This window comes from Heterocephalus glaber, unplaced genomic scaffold, assembly GCF_053883595.1.
Source record: "Heterocephalus glaber isolate CG9 unplaced genomic scaffold, H.glaber_assembly_v1.0 deba00001610, whole genome shotgun sequence".
Classification (NCBI taxonomy): domain Eukaryota; kingdom Metazoa; phylum Chordata; class Mammalia; order Rodentia; family Bathyergidae; genus Heterocephalus; species Heterocephalus glaber.
The window spans coordinates 29,443,745-29,454,507 of NW_028258381.1; positions in this window are offsets into that span (position 1 = coordinate 29,443,745).

Genomic DNA, 10,763 nt, shown 5'->3' on the forward strand with positions numbered 1-10,763 from the left:
TTCTCCGCCTGCTGATAAGTGCAAGGACCCGAGTTCAATCCCCAGTACCAAAAAAAAAAAAAAAAATAGGGCTTACTGGACTCTCAGATCTATTTTTGGAACATATATACATATGAAGATCTATAATGCGATCTGCATGTGCTAAGTACAAATAGCAATGCATCATTAGACCTAGGGATATTTTGAAATTTTTAAATTCAATTGCTGAGCTGGATTTTAGTTTCAGAGATATATATCCAGTCTTTTCCACTGATACCTAGTTTGCTATCAACTAGTTTGTTAAAACTGGTTTTCAAGTATTTTTCACTTGTTCTGTTTGAGAATCAAGATGACAACTGGTTCATAAAAATATTTCTGGTCATTTTTCATATTTTCCTATCTTGGAAATTATATATGTAACAAGGGAATATCAGTCTCCTGAAATAATATAATTTATTAGTAAAATTAACTGCACTGAGTCATTTTTTCTTTTTTTCTTTTTCTTTTTAGGGAAATTTAAAGATAAGTTTATAATTTTTCTATGGTGGACTACTTATTTCTTAGTCAGTTTGGATAATTCATATTTCCTTACTAATTCATCTATTTTGTAAAGAATTTTTCAAGTACATTGAGTAGAATTGTATATCATTTTTGTCATTTTAATCTCCATATCCACTGTTAACTCTCCTGTCTCATTCATAAGTATTTGTTGATTTTTTTTGCTATTTTAATTTGCTGTTCAGATTTATCAAAAATATTTTATTGGATTATTTTCCAAAGAAATAACATTTGTATTTATCAACTTTTGAAAATTTGTTTGATTTCTTCTTTTACTTTTATTATGTTTTTATTTTGAATATCATTATGGTTTTTGATTTTCATTTGAAGTTAATTTAGATTTCCTTTTAGGAAATAGAAAGTAGAAGGTTGTAAGTTTGTGAGTTTGTTATATTATGTGAGTCACACAAATTCATCATTTAAATTATTGTTAATTAACAAATAGCTCACCCTGTGAATTTTCTTTATTCTTTGACCCAGCAATGACTTGGGAGATGTCTTAAATTTAACAGAAGTTTCTAAAAAAATTTTTATTAATAATTTTTAATTTTGATATATTATGGAAGAAAATGTAATTTTTGAGGGGTTTTCTTGAGTATTGTGTAATAACTTCAAGATCAGCTTTTGTCAATGTTCTATAGATGTGTAAGAACAAATAGTATGTTTTAAGTTTTATACATCAAAGAACCTGGTATAAAAATAAAGCATAAAATTGTGATTTTAATTATTTAATGTCATTATTTACTTGGTATATCCTTAGTCAACCTAATTTATGTTAAATATTTCTCATATTCTGGCTCTACTCCATTTGATTGAATTTCTAAGTATTTCTGCTATTTTTACATTTTTATTTCCTGTGCAATATTTGATTGTCAATTGTACTTCCTATTAATATAAGTAAACTTTTTAGCAGTTCATGCTTTTTGTCTTGAACTCTACTTTCAATTTTTTGTTTGAGATTTATTGATAAATACTTGTTCTTTGACTTTACCATTTTTATACTATTTTATTTTAGTTGTGTCCCTTAAGAAATTTGTATTATTTTTAGTGCAAATTTGCAATTCCTATTTGATAGGGAAATTTAAAGCATTTATATTTAGTGTCATAATCTGTACTTTATCTTATTTTGATTAGCTCTGTTTTCATTTTCAGTTTTTGTAACTTGGCATTATTTTTAGTTTTATTTATATTTTTATTTTTGTTGTTATACACTATGTGTTATTCGGAGTTTTTGTTTATCTATATTGGGTGGTTTTGTTTTATTTATGTGTGTTTGTATTGTATTGTCCTTTGCCACAAGTACAGAAGTTTTATGTCTTGCTTTTAGTTCAATTGGTTGCTGTCATTGAAAAATTAATAGGTTAGCTTTTAATTTTTAACTGTCATAGTCAAGAATGTGATGATAGCATTTAAAGACCTTTCTATATAAGTTTTTGTAAAGAAATAGGTTTACATAACTTTATACAACTACACTATATCTCATTCTAAGTCTTTAGAGTCATTAAATTTGCTATTATTGCTAAAATACTTTCTACTCTGAATTATTTTCTTCCAATGCTATTTTGGATCTGTATTCAATTTCTTTATATTTAATTGGTTTCAAATGCATCCACATACATTTCATGATGTCGCCTTTTCCTTAGTTTTTCATTTTGATTCATCTGCTAGCCTTTTAGAAATTTATAAAAGATTATATGGCAGATGTATTACTGAGACATTGAGGAGGTACTTCTGTTGCATTCACACATTAAAGACATCTTTTGCTACTTTTGGCTCCAAACTACGCTACAGAGGTTATTTAAATGCCAACATGGCAACTGACGTCCTTTTTTTTTTTCTCTTTTCTTTTTTTTGTTTTTTGAGAGTACATAGTATTTCACTATGTAACTCAGGCTAGCCTGAAACTTGCAGCAAAACTCCTACCTCGGCCTCTTGAGTGCTGGGATTACAGGCATGTGACACCATACCCAGATGACTTTCTAAGTGCAGATGTTTTGAAACTAACTTGATTATTGTTCCTTTACAAATAATATATTTTGTTTCCTGCTTCATGCTTATAAAATTATATTTGAAGGGAGAGGAGAGGAATGGGAAAAAGAGAAGCAAGATATATCATGCACATGTACAAATTCCCTATGATGAATGTTATCATTATGTATATCTAAAATGTACCAATAAAAAATTTTTTTAAAAATTAACAACTAAAAAATATCTATTTCTCTGGGGGTTTTTTCTTTTTCTTTTTTTTCTTTTTATTTCTCTGTTTTTAAAAATGTCTAAGAGGACCAGTGAGCGGACAGTGAGAACCTTTGTTACATGGAGCAGGACTCTTTCCCACACACGCCCCACCCCCTAGCAGCCAGTTTAGCCTTCAGGCACCAGCAGGACACACCACCACCCGCCTCCCCGCCCCATGACTGTGCTAGTATATGGTGCCACATTACAGAGGCACAAGGTGATATGAAGGCCATTGTCCTGAGCTCCAGAAGATAAAACAGATGTGAACCACAGAAAGAGGGCTTCCCGCAGGCTCCTTGATGAAAATTAAAGCCCATTGTAAAAGTGAAGAGAATCTTTGCAATAAAGGCACACCAGGCCTCCGTACTTGGTAAGTTGGAGGGATCATCACCTCCCATCAGAACCTGGACTATCTTCAGGGGAAGGGCAGCTGGAACCTGCAATAGAACCCTGCAGAGTTCAACCCTGCAGGAGGACAGGAAGCTCAACTTGGGACTTGTAGCCAGAAATCTGCCTGAATCTCACAGGTCTGCTACTGGCTTGCTGAGACTCATTGACTTATATCTGCACACTGCTGCCCACAGTGTCTATTGTGACAGCAGAGACATACCCTGAAGGAGGGCCTTCATTTTTATTTTTTATTTGATATTTGCAAAATTAATTTTTGGCTCTTATTTTTACTTTTTAATTTTTTTTACTCTTTTCAAATTTTTATTTTTTCTTTTTTCCTTTTCTTTTTTTTCTCTCTCACTCACTCTCTTCTGCTCTTGGTGTCAAACATTGTTCTTCATCTCCCTTTTTGTTCCTATTCTGGCCCTAATTCAGATTTCTTCTTTATTTTTCTTTTCTTCACTTTTTCCTTCTCTCAAATGTCATGAGTTTCAAAGGAAAGTAAATACAGTTTCTAGCCATGCTATTGCTGTTAGGTTGTTCTGTTCTCATCTTTGTTCTTTCATTCTGTCTTTTCCTATTGTCTTCAACAGTTTCTTAGAGTTTGTGTGATCTTCCTGTGTCCTCTGGCCTCACTGCTAACCTTTCCCTACTCTTCTATCTATCCCTCCCTCCCCAACTCCTTGTAACTCTCCATTCCAAAGGGTAAAGTTGCTATATTGAAGAGTTTATTCAATATAAATTGGGCTGGCCCTCGATTTTGATTTACTTCACACAGTTAAAGGTGAAAGATTAATAACTGTCACAAATTGTCATTTTCTAAGCTGTGCTTGATGCTTTGGTGTTGCTGATTTTATCACTTGGGCTAAGGTGTTGTGATTGAGTGAATCAGTGCTCCTTCCTAGTATAATGAGAATGAGATAGCCTCAGAATCATTAGAGACTCAAAATGTAAAGACCAGCTATATCTGGAAGACACCTCTGAGAAGCAATCATTTCCTAAAGATTCTAAATACAAGCAACAAAGATACTTACAATTAGCAATTTTGAAGTATCAACCCAGGAGTTAAACCAAGGACAGTACCAAAAACAAAAATGAGAAGACATTTAAGCAAGGCACAGACTCAGACTTCCACCCCACCAAGGGGAAACCCCAGGGGAAACAAGGTGTAAAAGTCTGATAATCAACCACCTGGACACTCTGAACTGATAGCACAGGAAGTAACAAAACACAGGAATGAGGCTCTAGAAAAATTCAAAACAGAAATAATTTCCCAGATAACTACACTGATGATGAGCAGAATGAAAGACATGATTAGAGGGTCTAGAACAAAAACAGATGAAAAAAATAGATGAACTCAGAACCATGCTGGAAGCCATGAATGCCCAGCATAATAAAGCAATGGAAACCATGATCACCTAACATAGGAAAGAAATGGAATCCATGAAACTGATTCAAACATATCCAGGAGATTAAAAACTCCTTTGAAAGTGTTCACATCAGATTGAGTGCATGTGAAGATAGAATATCAGATACAGAAGACAGGATTGTGGCTAGGGACCATGAAAACAGAGATTTCTTCAAAATAGTAAGGGATCATGAGAAATCAATCCAGCAGTTGCTACATGATGCAAAGAAGAATAACATAAGACTGATAGGACTCCATGAAAAAGCAGGAGAAAGTACAAATGACATAAAAAAAAACTGTTCACAGGAGTAATAGTAGAAAACTTCCCAGACAGAGGTAGAGAATTGGACATAGAGATAAATGAGGCATATAGAACTCCAACTAACCAAGATCAAAAAAAAAATCTACACTTAGACATATAATAGTCAAGATCCCAGAAACCCAACAGAAGAACAAAATCCTACAAGCAGTTAGAGAAAAGAAACAAATCACCTACAAAGGAAAGCCCATCAGAATCACAGCAGACTTCTCAACACAAACCCTCAAGTCAAGGAGAGCCTGGAGTGAAGTATTTCAAGCTCTAAAAGAAAATAACTTCCCACCTAGACTGGTGTATCCTGCAAAATTAACTTTCAAAATTGATGGGGAAATTAGATACTTCCACAACAAAGAACACCTGAGAAATTTCATGACCACCAAACCAGCACTCCAAACAATTCTAAACAATAGCTTAGAAAAAGACAATGAAGGTCACAACTCCAGGAGGCCCAACAGAGAGAAGGCACCAGGCAAGGCAAGAAACTAAAGAAAAAGAGGAAAAATAAAAAATAAAAGAGCCAACAACAGTAAAACATCATGAAAAGGATGAATCAATATCTATCAATTACAACCATCAATGTTAATGGCTTCAATTCACCAATCAAAAGAAATAGACTGGCAGAATGGATTAAGAAGCAAAGTCCAACAATATGCTGTATACAAGAAACACACCTAACTCAAAAAGAAATTCATACATTGAAAGTAAAAGGAAGGAAAATAGTTCTCCAAGTGACAGGAATCCAGAAAAAAGCAGGGGTAGCAATCTTATCTGCAGACAAAGTAGATTGAAAACCAAAACTAATTAAGAGAGACAAAGATTGTCGCTACATCCTTGTGAAGGGAAGAGTCCAAGAAGAAGAGATGACAATCATAAATATATATGCACCAAATACAAATGCCCCCAACTATACAAAACAAATATTAATGGACATGAAAAACCAAATAAGCACAAAAACAATTGTAGTGGGGGACCTCGGTACCCCATTGTCACAAATAGACAGATCATCTAGGCAAAAAATCAACAATGAAATTTTAGAACTGAATCAACCTATTGAACAAACAGACTTAATAGGTGTTTACAGAGTGTTCCACCCCCAAAAATCAAAATATACATTGTTTTCAGCTGCACATGGGTCATTCTCCAAAAAAGATCACATGCTACCTTATAGGACATGTTTAAGTAAATGTAAAGGAATTGAAGTTACTCCCTGTATATTATCAGACCATAGCACAATAAAATTGGAGATCAATAGCATAAGAAACTGAAAACCCCCACAAACAAATGGAAATTGAATAACACTCTCCCGAACAAATAATGGGTCACAGAGAAAATGAAGAAGAAATTAGACAGTTTCTACAAGTAAATGATAATGCCAGTACAACACACAGGAATATATGGGACACAATGAAAGCAGTTCTATGAGGGAAATTCATAGCAGTGAATGCCCATATTAGGAAAACAGAGTGAACTCAAATAAACAACCTAATGCTAAAACTCAAACTCCTAGAAAAAGAAGAGCATGACAAACCCAAAGCTTGTATAAGAGAGGAAATTATAAGGATCAGAACAGAAATCAATGCAAATGGAGACTAAGAGACCAATACAAAAAAATCAATGAATCAAAGAGTTGGTTTTCCAAAAGAATAAATAAAATTCATAAACCTTTAGCCAACCTTATCAAAAAAAGAAAGAAAAGCCTGCTGCAGACAGGCAGGTCTGCCCATGCCCTACCGAATTTGGGAATCACGTGAAACACACTGAATCAGCCAGCTGTAGACACGCAGGTCTGCGCACCCCGCTACCGAGGTCGTGAGTCACACGGAACACTCCAAATCAGCCCACACCCCGGCAACAATCCACTGGACATCCCAAACCCCCCACTCCTCTGTATAGCCACCTGTTTCCACACTACAAAGACGCAGAGGACACTGGATCACCAGACCACAGTACTGAGTCCCACTGCTTCCAGCCCAGAGGTAGGGGCTTCTGAGCCACTGTCCCACTGCTCCTGGTCCAGAGGAAGGGGCTTCCCAGCCACTATCCCTCCCACTGCCCCCAACCCAGAGGAAAGGGCTTTTGGGCCACCTTCTGTCCCACCACTCCTGGCCCAGAAGAAGGGGCTTCCAGGCTACCATCCCTCCTGCCACTCCTGGACCAGAGGTAGGGGCTTCTGAGCCTCCATCCCAATGCTCCTGGTCCAGAGGAAGGGGCTTCCCGGCCACCATATCTCCCACTGCTCCCAGCTCAGAGGAAAGGGCTTTTGGAACTTTGGAACAATCCCTACCGCTGCTCCCAGCCCCTGTCCCACCTCACCCAGCTCAGAGAAGGTAATCCTTGCAGGTGCCAACAGCACCCCTGCCCCCCTTCGAAATGAGAAAACACGTAAATAAGTCTCAAAACCAGACTTCCAGATCACCTACAGCAACCCCAAAGGGAAATGAGATGGAACACTTGGATACTCAACCAACTGGACCCACTGAACTGGCAACAAAAGGGGATCTGGAAAAAATGAAATCAGAAATAATTTCTCAGATAACAGGAGAAATTGTGCTCCTAGTGCAAGACATGATTAATAAATCTAGAGAGGAGCTGAGGAACATGATGGAATCCCAACATAGGAAACAAATGGAATCCATAAAACAGATGCAAATAGATTTCCAGGAGATGAAAAACTCCATTGAAAGTCTACACAGCAGAATGAGCCAATGTGAGGACAGAATTTCAGATATAGAAGACAGGATTGCAATTAATGACCAGGAAAAGAAAAATTGCTTCAAAATTATAAGGAAACATGAGAAATCAATCCAGCAGCTGCTAGAAGATGCAAAGAAGAATAACATAAGACTGATTAGAGTCAATGAAGAAACAGGAGAGAGTGCAGATGACATAAAAAAACTCTTCACAGAAGTAATGGCAGAAAACTTCCCAAGCAGGGGAAAAGAGCTTGACATACAGATAAGTGAGGCATAGAGGGCTCCAAATAGCCTTGATCAAAAAAAATCTACACATAGGCATATAATTGTTAAGATTCCAGAAACTCAACAGAAGAACAAAGTTCTCGAAGCAGTTAGAGAAAAGAAACAAATCACATGAAAAGGAAAGCCCATCAGAATCACAGCAGACTTTTCAACACAAACCATCAAGGCAAGAAGAGCTTGGAGTGACATATTCCAAGCCCTAAAAGAAAACAGCTTCCAACCCAGATTGATGTACCCTGCAAAACTATCTTTTAAAATTGATGGAGAAATAAGATACTTTCATGACAAAGAGCACCTTAGGAACTTCGTGAATACCAAATCAGCACTCCAAAGAATTTTACACAATATCCTAGGAACAGACATTGAGGATCACAACCCCAAGAAACAAAGCAGACTGAACCCATCTGGCATAACAAGAAATTAAATGTAAAGAGGGAGAACCCAACAAAAAGAAAAAGTCATGGCAATGACAAGTCAATATGTTTCAGTTATAACCATCAACATTAATGGTCTCAATTCACCAATCAAAAGAACTAGACTGGCAGAATGGGTCAAGAAGCAAAATCCAACAATATGCTGCATACAAGAAACATACTTCATTCAAAAGGAGACTCATAGACTGAAAGTTAAAGGGTGGAAAACAATACTCCACGTGACAGGAACCCCAAAAAAAGCAGGATTAGTTATCCTCTTTGCAGATCAAGTAGATTTCAAACCAACACTGATTAAGAGAGGCAAAGAAGGACACTACATCCTTGTAAAGAGAACAATCCCAGAATAAAAGATGATAATCATAAATATCTATGCACCAAACACTAGTGCACCCAACTATATAAAACAAATACTAACGGACATGAAAAGTCATATATGCACTAATACAATTGTAGTGGGGGAACTCAACACCCCACTGTCACAATTAGATAGATCAACTAGACAAAAAATAAGTAATGAAATACTAGAACTCAATCGAACTCTTGAACAAATGAACTTAACAGATGTTTACAGAGTCTTCCACCCCACAAAATCAGAATATACATTCTTCTCAGCTGCACATGGATCATTCTCCAAAATAGACCACATACTCACACATAGAACATGTTTAAGTAAGTGCAAAGGAATTGAAGTTATCCCCTGTATATTATCAGACCATAATGAGATGAAATTGGAGATCCATAGCAAAAGAAACTCAAAAAAATTTCATAAACACATGGAAATTGAACAACACACTTCTGAATAACCAGTGGGCCACAGAGGAAATTAAAGAAGAAATCAGACAGTTCCTTCAATTAAATGACAATGACAATACAACATATTGGAATCTATGGGACACAATGAAAGCAGCCTTACAAGGGAAATTCATAGCAATAAATACGCATATTAGGAAAACACGAGCCCAATTAAACAACCTGATGCTGAACCTCAAGCTTCTAGAAAAAGAAGAGCAGGACAACCCCAGAGCTCATACAAGGGAGGAAATTATAAAGATCAGAGGAGAAATCAATGCAATGGAGACTAAGAGAAAGATACAAAAAATCAATGAAGCCAGGAGTTGGTTCTTCAAAACAAAAATAAAATTAACAAACCCTTAGCCAACCTTATCAGAAAAAGGAAAGAAAAGGCCCAAATCCATGCAACTAGGAATGAAAAGGGTGAAATTACAACAGACCCAGTAAGAATACAGAGGATCATCAATAACTACTTCCAGAACCTATACGCCAATAAAATGGACAACACAGAAGAAATGGACAGATTCCTAGATACATATGAATTACCAAAGTTGAACAAAGAAGACCTAAGAATTCTAAACAACCCAATATCAACCAATGAAATTGAATTGAAAAAAAGTAATTAAAAACTTATTAACAAAGAAAAGCCTGGGCCCTGATGGCTTCACTGCTCAATTCTACAAGACATTTAGAAAGAACTGCTGCCACTGCTGTTTAAACACTTCAATGAAATTGAAAGGGAAGCAATACAGATGAATTCATTCCTGGAAGCAAGCATCACCTTGATCCCCAAAGCAGAGAAAGACCCAACCGAAAAGGAGAATTATAGGCCAATCTCACTAATGAACATAGATGCAAAAATCCTTAATAAGATAATGGCAAACAGAATGCAGAAGATCATCAAGAAGGTCATACACACTGATCAAGTGGGATTCATCCCAGGGATGCAGGGATGGTTCAATCAATGTAATACACTATATAAATAGAGCCAAGGACAAAACCATATGATTATCTCCATAGATGCAGAAAAAGCATTTGACAAAATCCAACATGCATTTATGATAAAAACCCAACAAAAAATTGGAATAGATGGTCTCTATCTCTAACTGATAAAAGCCATCTATGAAAAACCAACAGCCAGTATCATACTAAATGGTCAAAAACTGAAATCCTTCACACTAAAATCAGGAACAAGACAAGGATGTCCACTATCACCACTCTTGATCAATATAGTTCTGGAAATATTAGCCACAGCAATTAGACAAGAGAAAGAAATAAAAGGAATAAAGATAGGAAATGAAGCAGTCAAATTGTCATTATTTGCAGATGACATGATACTGGATATAGAAGACCCCAAGAACTCCACCAAAAGTCTTCTAGACTTAATAACCAAATTCAGTCAAGTAGCTGGTTACAAGGTCAACACACAAAAATCAATAGCTTTCCTCTACACCAATGACAGACTCACTGAGAGAGAAATAGGGCAAACAATTCCTTTCACAATACTATCCAAAAAACTGAAATACCTAGGAATCATCCTAATGAAAGAAATCAAAGGCCTTTTCTCTGAAAACTATGGCACTCTGAAAAGAGAGATTGAAGATGATATCAGAAAATGGACAGACATCCCCTGCTCCTGGGTAGGAAGGATTAATATAGTGAAAATG